Source organism: Geotrypetes seraphini, chromosome 3 (genome assembly GCF_902459505.1).
Source record: "Geotrypetes seraphini chromosome 3, aGeoSer1.1, whole genome shotgun sequence".
NCBI lineage: Eukaryota > Metazoa > Chordata > Amphibia > Gymnophiona > Dermophiidae > Geotrypetes > Geotrypetes seraphini.
Genome location: NC_047086.1, coordinates 173,155,833 through 173,171,766, shown reverse-complemented (window position 1 = coordinate 173,171,766; position 15,934 = coordinate 173,155,833). Strand labels below are relative to the sequence as shown.

Sequence of the window (15,934 nt, the reverse complement as noted above, 5' to 3'; positions counted from 1 at the left end):
TTCCTACCTTTGTTGCCTGGTTCTGCTTTCCTCATGTTCTCATTCAATTCCTTCCATCCACTGTCTCTCTTCTCTCTGCGTCTTCCATTTGCTCTGTTACTGTGCCTCTCCCTTTCTCCCCCCTTCCAAATTGGTCTGGCACCCATCTTCTTCCCTCCACTCCCCCCATAGTCTGGCATCTCTGTCTTCTTCCCTGCCAGCGTCTTCTCCCCACTCTCTCTTCCCCATTTCCTTTCAGCATCCTTCTCCCCCCTCTGTCTTCCACATGTGCTTTCAGTGTCCTTCTCCCCCCGTCTTCCCCATGTCCTTCTCCCCCCCTCTGTATTCCCCATGTCCTTTCAGCGTGCTCCCCATCTTCCCATGTCCTTTCAGCGTCCTTCTCCACCCCTTTGTCTTCCCCATGTGCTTTCAGCGTCCTTCTCCCCCCACTCCTGTCCTCCCCATGTCCTTTCAGCATCCTTCTCCACCCCTTTGTCTTCCCCATGTCCTTTCAGCGTCCTTCTCCACCCCTTTGTCTTCCCCATGTCCTTTCAGCATCCTTCTCCCCCTTCTTCCCATGTCCTTTCAGCGTCCTTCTCTACCCCTTTGTCTTCCCCATGTCCTTTCAGCGTCTTTCTTCCCCCTCTGTCTTCCCCATGTGCTCTCAGCATCCTTCTCCCCCCTCCCGTCCTCCCCATGTCCTTTCAGCGTCCTTCTCCACCCCTTTGTCTTCCCCAGTGCTTTCAGCGTCCTTCTCCCCCCTCAGTTTTACCCATTTCCCTTAAGCATCTTTTCTTCTCCACTCCACCTTTCCTCCCTTTCTCCCTCCCTGCCCCTTACCTTTGTGGCGTTTCCCCATATGACCGACAACAGAACAGGCCCGGTCGGACAAACCTCCCTGCTCTGTAGCCGCGGATCTAAATTACCTTCTTACAGCAGCTGGAGTATTTAAGCTGCTGTAAGAAGGTAATTTAGATTCGCGGCTACAGGGCAGGGAAGTTTGTCGACTGGGCTGTTGTCGGTCGATCGGGGGGAGAGTCACAAAGGTAAGGGGACCTGACCGGCTGTGCACACTCCGCCCCCCCCCCCCCATGGCTGCACCCGGGGCGGACCGCCCCCCGCTTTGGTACGCCACTGCCTTCTCCCAACCTGTCCTGCCGCACATAGCCGACCGGAAGTCTTCCCGATGTCAACACTGACATCAGAAGAAGGGAGGGCTTTGCTTAAGCCCTCCCTCAGACGTCAGCGCTGACATCGGGGAAGACTTCCGATTGGCTATGTGTGCTGCAGCAGGACAGGCAGAAATGGCATTGAACCCCGCGGGATCCCCGAGAGCACGAGGGGCATCCCCACGGGATCCCCGTGACCCGAAGGGGGAACCCACGGGATCCCCGTCGTCCCCGTTCCTGTGCAGCTCTCTAGTCTCAAAGTCCCTCCTTGAGGGTCGCAATCCAGTCGGGTTTTCAGGATTTCCCCAATTTATATGCATGAGATCTATTACATGCACTGCTTTCAATATATATTCATTGGGGAAATCCTGAAAACCTGACTGGATTGCGGCCCTCAAGGAGGAACTTTGAGATCCCTGGGCTAGATGGACCATTGGTCTGCCCTAGTATGGCTATTCTTATGTTCTTATGAATGTTCTCACATTCTTATGAATGTTCTCACATCCTTATTATAATACAAGATGGGGTTGTTGTTGTTTTTACTTCAAAATTGAATATATTGTATATTTATATTGGAAGCAGCCAAGTTTCAAGGAATATGGAAGTAAAACTGAAGAATGGATTTAAAAAGAGAAGTGAATTTAATTAATGAGGTACTGTGTGTAGAAGCTTTTCCTGACTTCTCTATAGCTGTATTTTGTTCACCCACAAAGAAATGTTTAAACTGTCGCCAGATGAAAAATTGTTGCAATATGAAGAAGAAAAATCTGTATTGGTTCTGTCTCTTAATTTTCTCTGGTATATATTTGATTTAATGTAATTTTTTTAAATAACTGAAACTTTTGATCATTGTCCATAAGTGCTCTCTCTTCATCCTGCAAATTTTCTGTAGCCATTCCTTCATTATTTTGCACAACAAAAAGCATATAAAAATGTCATGAAATGACACACACCAATGACTATAATTTTTTTTGTAACTTTGGAGGGGGTGTCAGAGAGTCCTAAATTAAGAGATTACAGCACGTAATTTTAGACCTCTGGAAAATGGTTTATTATACCAGAACGCTTACTTTTAAAGCATCACTAAACACATGCATTAGTATTTCTTTTATATTAGTTCCTGTTCAGTTACCAGAACATCTATAATAATAAAATGCTAAGCGCGCATGTGCACTCTTACCGCCGTGGTCCCTGATCCCTGATCTGTGGGTCTGTGGTCGGCAGGAGTGTGCATGCACGCTTACAGTGGATCTCTCTCTTGCAGACCCCAAGGTGATTTGTGGGCTTGCCAGCTCCGGATGCCTTACACTTGATGGACAAAGTTTATTTTTAAGTTCAAAGCCACGGTGGCGGCTCCTCTCTCGAGCCGCACCTGCGTCGGAGAAGGCTTCCGATGCAGGCGGGGATCGAGATAAGAGCCGCGATGACGAATTTGAACTAAAAAATAAACTTCGCAAAAAAACTAAGGGAGCCATTCCGAAAGTGTCACATCCCTCCTCGACGCACCCGAACCCCCGTTGATCCTCCCATTGTGGTCTGACCCTCCCATCCCTTCCTGCCGTCTGACCGGCTCACTTAGTCCCTTGCCACCACCCTTCCCATGGTCCTGATAAACCTGATGACTCCAAACCTGCCGACTCCAGCAGCGTCCGCAGCACTCTACACACGCTGCTTCGGGGCCTTCTACTGCCCTGATTTGCTCTGCCACATCTCTGATGATGTCATCAGGGACGTGCCAGAGTACATCAGGGCAGTAGAAGGCCCCGAAGCAGCATGTGTAGAGTGCTGCGGACGCTGCTGGAATCGGCAGGTTTGTCGGGACCGCGGGAAGGGAAGGGGGGGGCAACAAGGGACTAAGGGAGTCGGCCAGACCACGGGAATGGAAAGGGGGGTAGGGGAAAACTCTGCTGCTGCACAGGGAAGTGGTGTGGGCAGAGGGAAATGGAGGGAGATGGAATGATGCTGCGGCTGCTGTACAGGGAAGTGGGGGGAGGGAAATGCTGTTGCTGCTGCACAGGGAAGTGGGGTGGGGGAGGGAAAGGGAGGGTGAGGGAAAGCTGCTGCAGCTGCTGTACAGGGAAGTGGGGGGAGGGAAATGCTGTTGCTGCTGCACAGAAAAATGGAGGGGGAGGGAATGCGGCTGCTGCACAGGGAAGTGTGGGGGGATCAAAATGCTGCTGCTGCACAGGGAAGTGAGGGGGGATGCTGCACAGGGAAATGGAGGAGGGAGATAAATGCTGCTGCATAGGGGGCAGGGAGAGAGACAGATAGAAAGAAAGACAGACAGCAGGAGGGAGGGAGACAGAAAGAAAAGAAGAAAGACACAGGGGCAGGGAGAGACACAGAAAGACAGACAGACAAAAGGGGCCAGGGAGAAAGACAGACAAAGGGGGCCAGGAAGAGAGACAGACAAAGGGGGCCAGGGAGAGAGACAGACTGAAGGAAAGTCAGCGGTTGGAAGAGAGAGAGAAATAAAGACAGACAGACAGACATATATTCTAGCACCCGTTAATGTAACGGGCTTAAATACTAGTAGTTATATATTTATGTAGGGTCAGACCAATGGTCCATCTGCCCAGGATCCTAAAAACATGACTCATGTGAGATCAATAGGACAGGTTTGAGAATTGCTATTTGGATGACAGAAATAAATTGTCATGCCATCTATCCTGGAGGTAAATGACTGAACATTCCTGATGTAACAATTTGTAAAATAAATGTTAAACAATGTCTTAAGTGTAACAATGTACAGTATTTTTAGGTCAGAGAGCAAAAGATCTGACTTGCTAAGAAGTTTCCCTTTAAAAACAGAGAGGGCGATTTTCAAAACCATTGCTATGCATAGAAAAAGGCTGTTATGGGATCTGATTCACAAATAACATAAAAAAATAGAAACTGAATGCTCGGGTCTTGTAACTGAACTAGCAAGTTGCTTATAGAAAACTGTCAATTTTTTTCCAATTCCACATCCTTCCCAGGGAGCTGCACCTGCCCCCCCCCCCCCCCCCCCGAGTTTGTTTTCTTCAAGCAAGTTGCTCAGAAATGTTTTTGATCTGCTCTGCGGTTTTATTTTCAGGTATTTTTGCTCAGTGATCTTTAGAGGCTCAGTGCCCGGAGGTTCCCACTTGGTGTGACCTCTGCCTGGGAGAAGATGCAGATTCGCATGGCAAAAGTATTCTACTAGCAGGATCAACCTAATATATTTTTTTTTTTTGTAGAGTTCAGATGCCATCCCCTGCGTAGTCCCCTGATTCAGTCAGGAGCATGAACACAGGCTGTGTGGGCTCCTTCCTGGCTCAGCCAGGACTAACAGTGGGCCAGCTGCGTTTTGCTCCCCTCTTTCACAGCATGGTTCTGGTTGTATGCGGACCTAGTTCGTCTCCAGAGGGATCCTGTCCAAATGGATCTTCTCACTTAGGGACCGGTTCCTATCGAGAATCCAGAACACTTGGGGCTTACAACATAGCTCTTGAGCTGGCGGCCCTGACATGCAAGGTTTATTTGGACATGGTCATTACCACATTGTTTAGAACGAAGAAGCTGTACATGGTGGCACCCTTTGCTAAGGCATGAAAGTCCTTTCAGTGCTGGTGTACGGTGAAGAATGTAGAGCCCTGGTGAACTCTGGTATCAGTAGTCCTGAATTTTTGCAGGGGGGACTTCAGAAGGGGCTTTTGGTAGGTTCTTTCAAAGTGCAGGTAGCAGGGCTTTCCTGTTTTCAATCTTAAGGGGAATTAGGTTTCTTAGCCTCTCACCCAGATGTCGCCTGGTTTATTAAAGTGGCTCTGCAGTTCTGGTGCATTTCCCTTTCCCTTCCTGGAACCTTAACATTGTGTTGCAAGGTCTCGGTACTGCTCTTTATGAGCCCTTATGGGAGGCTTCTGTATTGAATCTTACAGTCAAGACAGTGTTCCTGGTGGTGATTGTCTGTGACACAAAAACTCGGATATGGTGAATATCACTAATAATCACAAAAAACACTTTCACCAAAAGGAAAAATTGAAGGTATAGTAAACAAAAGACACAAGCAGAGACCAGTCTTAACGGAGGAAAAAGCCTTAGACAGGGGCCCACCCACCTCCACAATGGTGGAATAACGGTGTTCAGGCGATCACTTCACTGGCATAAAACCTCCTACTATAATGGTCATAGCAATGTGTCAAAAAATTGCTTTCAGAATTGAGTGATATGGAAGAAGATAATAATAACTTAACTTTCTCCTTAAGGATCGGAACACCAACGATGGCCAGCGTTTCACTGTCAAGCTGCCTCAGGGTGTAAACAAGTCCGATCACACTGAAAATATAGATATAAAACACTCAAATCAGAATAAATTTTGAAAAAGACCGGTGTATATTGTAACTACATATATCAAAAAAACCGGCTACATACCTCTCATACGGACGCCAATCGCGTCTCAAAAGATCCTAAGATGGCGGCATGGTTAGCGAACCAGATTAAATCATACCGGTGTTATGACGTATACTTGCGTCAGCACCGGAAGTGACAAGCCGGCTTTTTCAAGCCAGTAGTGATTGTTTCATGCTTGTCAATTCCATTAAAATGATACAGGAAAGGCGATAAAAACTTGCTGGAATTTCAGAAGAATGCTATATTTGTTCTATCTTATTGATCTACTACTTTTATTGTTTTATTCGTTTTTTATTTTTTATTATTTATTTAATTTTTAATTTTTTGTTTTGTTTATTTATTTTCATATATTTATTTTTATGATCTTTTTGTATATTTAAAGAAAAAGAATTTTTTATTTATTTTATTATTTTATTTTGAGAATTTTTCATTTCTTATACTTCTGCTTGTATGTATGATTGAAACTGAATTGTGAAAAACATATGTATAGAGAAATTATGAAAAATAGCTACAAAGCAACATTCCAATCAGATCTAACATTCAGTCCAGCAGGTTCCTCACTGTTGAGCGTATGGATCCAAAATTGCTCAGCTCGTAATAGACGTTGAGGTCTAAAGGTCAAATTGTCCGCAATGTGGTCAATAGCGCAGCAGCGCAGTTCAGAAAATGTGTGGCTATGTTCTAAGCAGTGTGTCACCATAGGAGCTTGTAACCTATTGTTGCGAAGACAGCTCTTATGTTCAATGACACGAGTTTTGAATGGACGTGTAGTTTGTCCTACATAAAGTTTAGGACAAGGACATATGAACATATATACAACAAAGGAAGAAGTACAGGTAGTCAAATGTCTTAACTTGAAAATTTGCCCTGTGCACGGATGTATTAAAACTTCATTAAGTTCCAAGGTGACCTGACAAATAAAACATTTATCACATTTATGATGACCTGTTGGAGACTCCCGAGGACTAATACATCTAGTTAGGTCTGACGGACTTAAAAGTTCTATGAAATTTTTTTCTCTCGTAAATGCTATTCGAAAATGAGTGTCAGTAAAGGTAGATTGTAGTGCCATGATTTCCCAGTGTCGCCTGAGTATTCTGGTGACTTCATTAATGCCTGGTGAATATTGTAGAATACATGTCACTAAATTATCATCACTATTCTTGTTTCTTGGAGCAAACAATAAGTCCCTATTCAGGAACTTGGCTCTTTTATAAGCCTTCCTCAGTGTTTGTGTAGGATAGCCCCTTCTTTTCAATCTCCCATATAGTTGTTTACTTTTTGATTTATAATCATGTATGTCAGAGCACAAGCGGCGGTACCGAAAAAATTGTTAGGCCACAGTATTTAGGAAGGCCACGGATAGGAATACATTCCTGGATTTTTCAAGTAATCATCCTGGTCCTTTAAAGCGGAGTTTGCCCACTTCTCAATTTTTTCGGTACCGCCGCTTGTGCTCTGACATACATGATTATAAATCAAAAAGTAAACAACTATATGGGAGATTGAAAAGAAGGGGCTATCCTACACAAACACTGAGGAAGGCTTATAAAAGAGCCAACAGGTCATCATAAATGTGATAAATGTTCTATTTGTCAGGTCACCTTGGAACTTAATGAAGTTTTAATACATCCGTGCACAGGGCAAATTTTCAAGTTAAGACATTTGACTACCTGTACTTCTTCCTTTGTTGTATATATGTTCATATGTCCTTGTCCTAAACTTTATGTAGGACAAACTACACGTCCATTCAAAACTCGTGTCATTGAACATAAGAGCTGTCTTCGCAACAATAGGTTACAAGCTCCTATGGTGACACACTGCTTAGAACATAGCCACATATTTTCTGAACTGCGCTGCTGCGCTATTGACCACATTGCGGACAATTTGACCTTTAGACCTCAACGTCTATTACGAGCTGAGCAATTTTGGATCCATACGCTCAACAGTGAGGAACCTGCTGGATTGAATGTTAGATCTGATTGGAATGTTGCTTTGTAGCTATTTTTCATAATTTCTCTATACATATGTTTTTCACAATTCAGTTTCAATCATACATACAAGCAGAAGTATAAGAAATGAAAAATTCTCAAAATAAAATAATAAAATAAATAAAAAATTCTTTTTCTTTAAATATACAAAAAGATCATAAAAATAAATATATGAAAATAAATAAACAAAACAAAAAATTAAAAATTAAATAAATAATAAAAAATAAAAAACGAATAAAACAATAAAAGCAGTAGATCAATAAGATAGAACAAATATAGCATTCTTCTGAAATTCCAGCAAGTTTTTATCGCCTTTCCTGTATCATTTTAATGGAATTGACAAGCATGAAACAATCACTACCGGCTTGAAAAAGCCGGCTTGTCACTTCCGGTGCTGACGCAAGTATACGTCATAACACCGGTATGATTTAATCTGGTTCGCTAACCATGCCGCCATCTTAGGATCTTTTGAGACGCGATTGGCGTCCGTATGAGAGGTATGTAGCCGGTTTTTTTGATATATGTAGTTACAATATACATCGGTCTTTTTCAAAATTTATTCTGATTTGAGTGTTTTATATCTATATTTTCAGTGTGATCGGACTTGTTTACACCCTGAGGCAGCTTGACAGTGAAACGCTGGCCATCGTTGGTGTTCCGATCCTTAAGGAGAAAGTTAAGTTATTATTATCTTCTTCCATATCACTCAATTCTGAAAGCAATTTTTTGACACATTGCTATGACCATTATAGTAGGAGGTTTTATGCCAGTGAAGTGATCGCCTGAACACCGTTATTCCACCATTGTGGAGGTGGGTGGGCCCCTGTCTGAGGCTTTTTCCTCCGTTAAGACTGGTCTCTGCTTGTGTCTTTTGTTTACTATACCTTCAATTTTTCCTTTTTGTGAAAGTGTTTTTTGTGGTGATTGTCTGTGAGACAGGTTTCTGAGTTACAAGCTCTTTCCTGCAGGGAGTCATTCCTTAGGATCATGGAAGCAGAGCTCTCCTTATGCATGGTCCCATCTTTCTTACCAAAAGTAGTCTCGGTCTTCCTTGTCAATCAGGATATCTGCTTTTCGCCCTATGGGGTCTAAGAAAAAGGATAAAGTGTTACATTTGCTCGATATTAAGCAGGTGCTTCTTCAGTACCTCAGTTACTGAGTTTTGGTTTTTGGATCAACTTTTTGTTCTCTCCAGTCATGCTAAGAAAGGGAGGCTGGCATCTAAAGCTCTGATTTCTAGATGGATTAAAAAGGCCCTTTCCTCTGCATATGTGGGCTGTGGTAAACAACCATCGATCACATTGAAAGCACACTCCACTAGAGGAGTTGTTGCCTTGTGGTTGGAGATTAGGTCTGTCTCACCCGAGGAGATTTGTTGGGCGGCTACACGGTCTACCCTTCATACATTTGCCATGTTGTATAGAGTGGGCATGTCTCACCCGAGGAGATTTGTTGGGCGGCTACACGGTCTACCCTTCATACCTTTGCCAGGTTCTATAGAGTGGGCATATCAGCTGGGTAGAACGCTACGTTTGAGGCCTCCGTCTTAAAGGCAGGCATAGCAGGCTCATTCTAGACTCTGGGGACTGCTTTGGTACATCACTAGCGTTCAGGACCACTAGACACATTGCACTAGAAAGAAAGATTAGGTTCTTACCTTTCTTATAGAAGTATCTAGTGTTCCTGAAGCCCCGCCCTGTGTATGGATTTTATCCCAGGGCAAGCATGAAGCATATTCTCACATGTGGGTGATTTCATCCACAGAACCCCAGTACGAAAGGTCCCAAGTACATCGCCACTTTAAGAACTTTAGAAAGTTTGCAACTGACCGCACCACGCATGTGTGAGTTCCTTTCCGCCTGATGTAGGCATGCGGCTCCTTAGTTCAATGTTTTCCGAGGAGCTGTTCAGTCGCATCATTGAACGTTTGTTCGTTTTTGTGTTTGCCTTCCCGCTCACGTGTCAAATTTACTTCTTTTTTCCTTATAGTATTCGGTTTTGCTTTTTCTTAAAAAAAAAAAAAAAAAAGGGAAACTTTGGTTTTATTTTATTTTTCCTTGTTCGCCTTCGGGCTTCGACAGCAGGGCCTACAGTTTTGCCTCAGCCTCTCGTGTTTGATTTGGCTGAGGCAGTTTTTCCAAACTTGATGTCCCGGCCAGGGTTCTAGAAGTGTGACAGGTGCCAACGGACAATTTGTGTGACAGATCCACATTTGTGGTGTATACAGTGTCTCGGACTGGAACACCATTTGGACTCTTGTGCACACCTTAAAAAAGTGCACCTTGAAAAGCCGCCGCCTTCAGCAATAACAGCTCTTTGGTGCCACCATTGAAGGAGCTCAATCTTTACCCCTTTCCATGTCGACGGCACCACCAGCAAAGGCACTGCATTCAGCAGTACCAATATCTAAGGCACCGCACTTTAGGACACTGGCTTTAAAGGCACCAAGACCTTTTATCGGCACCACCTGCTACTCTGACATCGCAGTCTCCCTCTTTCAGGTAGACCAGCGAAGAAGTCACCAGCTTCCTAGGTAGGGTCGCAGGCTGCTAAGGCATTGAGTCCAGTCATGCCAGCTAAGCGTCGACCTTTCATGTGGCCTGCTTCAAAATCAAGAGTTTCTCTTCATCCTCTTCGGAGTGGGCCATGGCACCAATGGTACCGGTGAAAAAGCCACAGGTACCAGTGCTTTCTTTGAAAAAACAATTTGAGAAGTTCTTTTGTAAGGAGTACGGGGAAATTTTTCACAAATTATTTCACCCGACACCTACTCTGCAGATACCGCCTCTACAGGTACCAGCTCTGGTACCGACTCTACAGGTACCGTCCCTGGTACTGACTTTACAGGTACTGGCCCAGCCTGAGCGTACCATTACCAGGGATGCCGATACCAGTCTTCACTCTTCAATGCCGTCTCTTGGTTCTCGGCACCGCCTATTAACCAGGCATGCATAAAAATCTCATGCTTCCAGTCATCAGTCTAGTTCTTCAAGACATCGATCCTCTTCTCCTAGGCTCTTTCATTCCAGCAAGCCTTCTCAAAAATCCAAACACATTTTTGGTAAATGTTCTGAGAAACATAAACACCGGACACCATCTCCTTCCGTGGATCGGTACCGATGTAAACGAAGGCTTAGATCCCACTCTCTGGTTTTAGATTCTGATCTTCACAATGACTCCTCAATTGATCACTCTCCATCATTAACTGAACCTTATGACTCTCCAGAGCAACACTCTCCGAGGGCTCTTCAGAAAGAATCATCTCCACCTGAGACACTTTCTTTTACCCGTTTTATCAAACAACTTGGTAAAGATATGTCTGTTAAACTGGAAGCGGATTCCAAGTATACACCTGAATACATGGACACTATGGATATTAAACATCTTCCTAAAGAGGTTCTAAAGCTCCCTCTTCATGCTATTTTGAAGGATACTCTTCATAAAAATTGGGAGCCCCCCCCCTTGTCTGTTCCTGTTACTCCTTGGAAGCTGGAATCTCTTTATAAGATTGCACCTACTGTAGGAGTTGATAAGCTTCAACTATCTCATCAATCCTTACTAGTGGAATCTACTCTTAAAAAGTCTACCTCCTCCAAGGTTCACGCTTCTATTCCACCAGGAAGAGAGGGTCATTTCATGGACAGATTTGGCAGACACTTTCAAAATTCTATGTTAAACAGTAGGGTGAATAACTACACTTTCCACTTCACATGCTATTTAAAGCATTTACTAAAGCAATTGCTTATGTACAAGAAATATCTTCCCTCTCATCGTGACAAGGGATTTCAACAATTGATTTCTACTCTTCTACAGTTGTGCCAACATTTGGTTCAATTTGCTTATGACTGTTTTGAACTATCCTCCCGAGCTTCCTCTATGTCTGTGGTGATGAGGCTCCTGGCCTGGCTCAGAGTGGCGGACATGGATGTCAGTCTTTAAGATCGATTGGCTAATATACCATGCCTTAGTGATGAGCTTTTTGGAGATACCATCGAGAATGCCACTCAAAAGCTCATTGCTTTTGAGAAGTCTTGGGACTCGTTGGTAAAACCTAAGCCCAAATCTTCCACTTCACGTCCATTTAAACTGTCTTCATCTTACCATCTTACTTTACTAAACCATCTTCTGCTCCATGACCTCAGCAGAAAAAGCAAAAGCAGCAGCGGTCTCAGAAACCTCAACGGTCTGCTCCCGCTAAATCTACTCAGTCTTTTTGACCGGTTCCTCAAGACCATAGTTTCAATCCAGTTGCCTCTACCTCTCCCTCAACCAATTGGATGTTGTCTTCAACTTTATTATCTGACCTCTGGGTTCTCAACATTATTCAAGAAGGGTACTTCCTTTACTTTTTCACTACACCTCCAGAACATCCTCCAAGTGAGTCTGTTTCCAATAATCTTCAGACTTCCCTTCTTCAGGAGATTGAGAATTTACTTCTTCTCAATGCCATCGAGAGGGTTCCCCCGGAACAAAAGAACACAGGGTTTTCCTCTCGTTACTTTCTGGTAACAAAGAAGACGGGGTCTTCGACCTATATTAGATCTCAGAGCACTCAACAAATTTCTAGTCAAAGCGAAATTCAGAATGGTATCTCTAGCAACTTTGTATCTCCCATTGAATCACAATGATTGACTGTGCTTTCTGGACCTAAATGAGGCCTACACTCATATCCCAATTCAACTGGCTTCCAGGAATACCTCAGGTTTCGAGTGGTGCAACACCACTACCAATACAAAGTTCTACCATTTGGTCTGGCATCCTCTCCCAGAGTCTTTACCAAGTGTCTGGTAGTAGTGACAGCAGCCTTGAAGTCTCAGGGCCTTCAAGTCTTTCCATATCTGGACAATTGATTCATCAAGGATCTCTTTTATCAGAATGTACTTTCAGTGACATACCAGATGGTTTCTTTTCTTCAGAATTTGGGATTTGAGATCAACTTTCCCAAATCTCAACTCCAACCATCTCAGCAACTCCAGCTCTCCTAGACATGACTCAACTCAGGGCATTTCTCCCTCAACAACATCAATACGTCCTTGTTCAATACTGCCATCAGGTTGCCCAGACCCAGTCCTTGTTGGCAAGATGTATGATGGTTCTCCTAGGGCACATGGCTTCCACGGTCCACATGACTCTATTTGCAAGACTACACTTAAGAATCCCACAATGGATTCTGGCTTCTCAGTGGTAACAGACTCTGGATCCTCTCTCCCAACATATTGCAGTAACCTCATCTCTTTAACAGTCACTATAGTGGTAGATACAATCTTCCAATCTTTCCAGAGGTTTGTGTTTCCAAACGGCTCCCCATCAGAAAGTTCTCACTACGGATTCACCAACTTATGCATGGGGGGCTCATCTGGATGGCCTAGGCACTTGAGGTCACTGAACCTCCAGAGATCGACGCCATCATATAAATCTATTGGAACTTGGAGCAATTTTCAATGCTCTCAAAGCCTTTCAACAAGATCATGTTCTCCTTGTCCGGATGGACAATCAAGTAGCAATGTACTATGTAAACAAGCAGGGAGGAACAGGGTCTCTCCTTCTCTGTCAAGAGGCTCAGAAGATTTGGAATTTGGCAATACCTCAACATATTTCTCAAAGCAGTTTACATACAAGGCAAAAAGAATTCTCTGGCAGACAAGCTCAGTCGGATTCTTCAACCACACGAATGGACTCTGAATTCAACAACTCTCCATTTCATTTTCTCTCAATGGGGAACGCCACAAGTAGATGTTTGTGTCTCCTCACAATCACAAGCTACCCCGCTTTTGCTCCCGGCTCTACTCATCTCATCACCTGGAAGCGGACGCTTTTCTTCTGGATTGGACGAAGAAGTTCCTTTATGCATTTCCACCTTTTCCTCTTGTTCTCAAGACACTGGTCAAGCTCAAGCAGGTGTCTGCCACCATGATTCTGATAGCTCCTCGGTGGCCCAGACAACCATGGTACTCCCTTCTTCTTCAACTCAGTATCAAGGAGCCAAAACCTCTTCAAATTTTCCCATCTCTTCTCATGCAGAGTCAAGGGTCTCTTACATCCCAACCTGCAGTCATTAGAACATAGAAACATAGAAACAGACGGCAGATAAGGGCAGATAAGGGCCACGGCCCATCCAGTCTGCTCACCCCAATAACCCTCCCCTACCTTTCTCTGTGAAGAGATCCCATGTGACGATCCCATTTTGTCTTAAAATCAGGCACGCTGCTGGCCTCAATTACCTGTAGTGGAAGACTATTCCAGCGATCAACCACCCTTTCGGTGAAGAAGTATTTCCTGGTGTCATCGTGCAGTTCCCCCCCCCCCCCCCTGATTTTCCACAGATGCCCTCTTGTTGCTGTGGGACCCTTGAAAAAGAAGATATCCTCTTCCATCTCGATACGGCCCGTGAGATATTTCAACGTCTCAATCATTTCTCCCCTCTCTCTGCATTCCTTGAGTGAGTATAGCTGCAATTTATCCAGCCGTTCCTCATACGGGAGATCCTTGAGTCCCGAGACCATCCTGGTGGCCATTCACTGGACCGACTCAATTCTCAGAACATCTTTGCGGTAATGCGGCCTCCAGAATTGTACACAGTATTCCAGATGAGGTCTCACCATGGATCTATACAATGGCATTGCACCTGATAGCTTGGTACCTCTTGGCTTGAGTTCAGCTGATCTTCATCTCTCTCAGCTTGTTCGATTAATCTTGGAAGCCACCAGAAAACCAGCCACTCGACAATGTTATCAGCAAAAGTGGACTATATTTTCTTCTTGGTGTTTTCTTCATCATGAGGAGCCCATATCCATCTCCGTTTCTCTAATCTTGGATTATCTTCTTCATTTGTCTGACTCTGTCCTCAAATCTACATCTATTTGAGTTCATCTGAGTGCAATCATGGCTTTTCATCAGTCAGTGGAGGGAAAATCTCTCACTGCTCATCCTCTCATTTCCAGATTCATGAAAGCACTTTTCAATGTTAAACCGCCTCTCAAACCACCTCTAGTGGTATGAGATCTTAATGTGGTTCTTCCTAAGTTGATGAAGCCTCCATTTGAACCAATGGCTATGGCTCATCTCAGATACTTTACTTGGAAAGTGTTCTTTCTCATTTCTCTCACTTCTGCCAGAAGGGTGAGTGAACTTCAAGCTTTGGTAGTGGATCCACCATTCACAGTGTTTTACCATGACAAGGTTGTGCTTTGCACTCATCCAAAATTCTTACCAAAGGTTGTTACTGAATTTTATCTCAATCGATTGTGTTTCCAGTATTTTTTCCAAAGCCTCATTCTCATCCTGGAGAGACGGCTCTTCATACTCTGGATTGCAAACGAGCATCAGCTTATTATTTGCAAAGGACTAAATCACACAGATTTTCTCCTCAAATTTTCATCTCTTTTGATCCTAATAAGTTGGGCCATCCTGTTTCGAAGAGAACGATTTCCAACTGGTTGGCTTCCTGCATATCATTCTATTACGCTCAAGCTAGGCTGCACCTTGAAAGTCAGGTCACACCTAAAAACATATCTGTTCCTGAAGTATTTAGGCAGCTGACCTGTACAATTCTTACTCCAAAATAACTGTTAATCTATACCTGCTAATCACTAGCTCTTAACTCTTTTTATTCCACTCAAGTTGTACCATCTTTTAATTATTGTAAACCACATAGAACTTCACGGTCCTGTGGTATATAAACTGTTATTATTATTATTATCATTATAAAGTTCGAGCTATGGCAGCTTCAGTAGTTTTCCTTCATTCTACTCCTATTAAGGAAATTTGCAGAGCTGCCACTTTGTTTTATTTGTATAAAATTGTTTTATTTTTGTCTCCCAATTTTAAATTGTCATACGCATTGAAGTACTTGACATTGCGTGTACAACAAACTTTTAATAAGCTTGAAACTTGAAACCTCACATTACTGTCTGGAATCTTTTACCAGACAGGATAGGCACTTCAGCCAAACAGTATTACAAAATTTATTTTCCTAAAAGACCAACTCTCTTTCCATCCCATTCTAGTTTGCTTGGAGGTCACCCACATGTGAGAATATACTGCCTGCTTGTCCTGGGATAAAGCACAGTTACTTACCATACAAATGTTATCCAGGGACAATAAGCAGATATTGTCACAACCCACCCACCTCCCCTGGTTGGCTTCTTAGCTTGAAACCTGAACTGAGGAGCCGAGTCCTACGTTGGGCGGGAAGGCACTCACGCATGCATGGTGCGGTCGGTTGCAAACTTTCTAAAGTTCTTAAAGTGGCGATGCACTTGGGACCTTCCGTGCCAGGGCTCTGTGAATAATGTCACCCACATGTGAGAATATCTGCCTGCTATCCCTGGATAACACCTATTACGGTAAGTAACTGTGCTTTACATGCCTTCTGCCCAAAGATCAATCTGAATTGGAAGAATTTTTTCTCTCAGAGGAGCTGAG

The 15,934-nt window shown here is 43.8% G+C and overlaps 1 protein-coding gene across 2 annotated transcripts in view; it reads left to right on the top strand.

Annotated features, from left to right (window-relative positions):
* Positions 1-15,934, top strand: part of AHI1 (Abelson helper integration site 1) — a 468,789-nt gene that overhangs the window by 245,874 nt on the left and 206,981 nt on the right. The window lies entirely within an intron of this gene.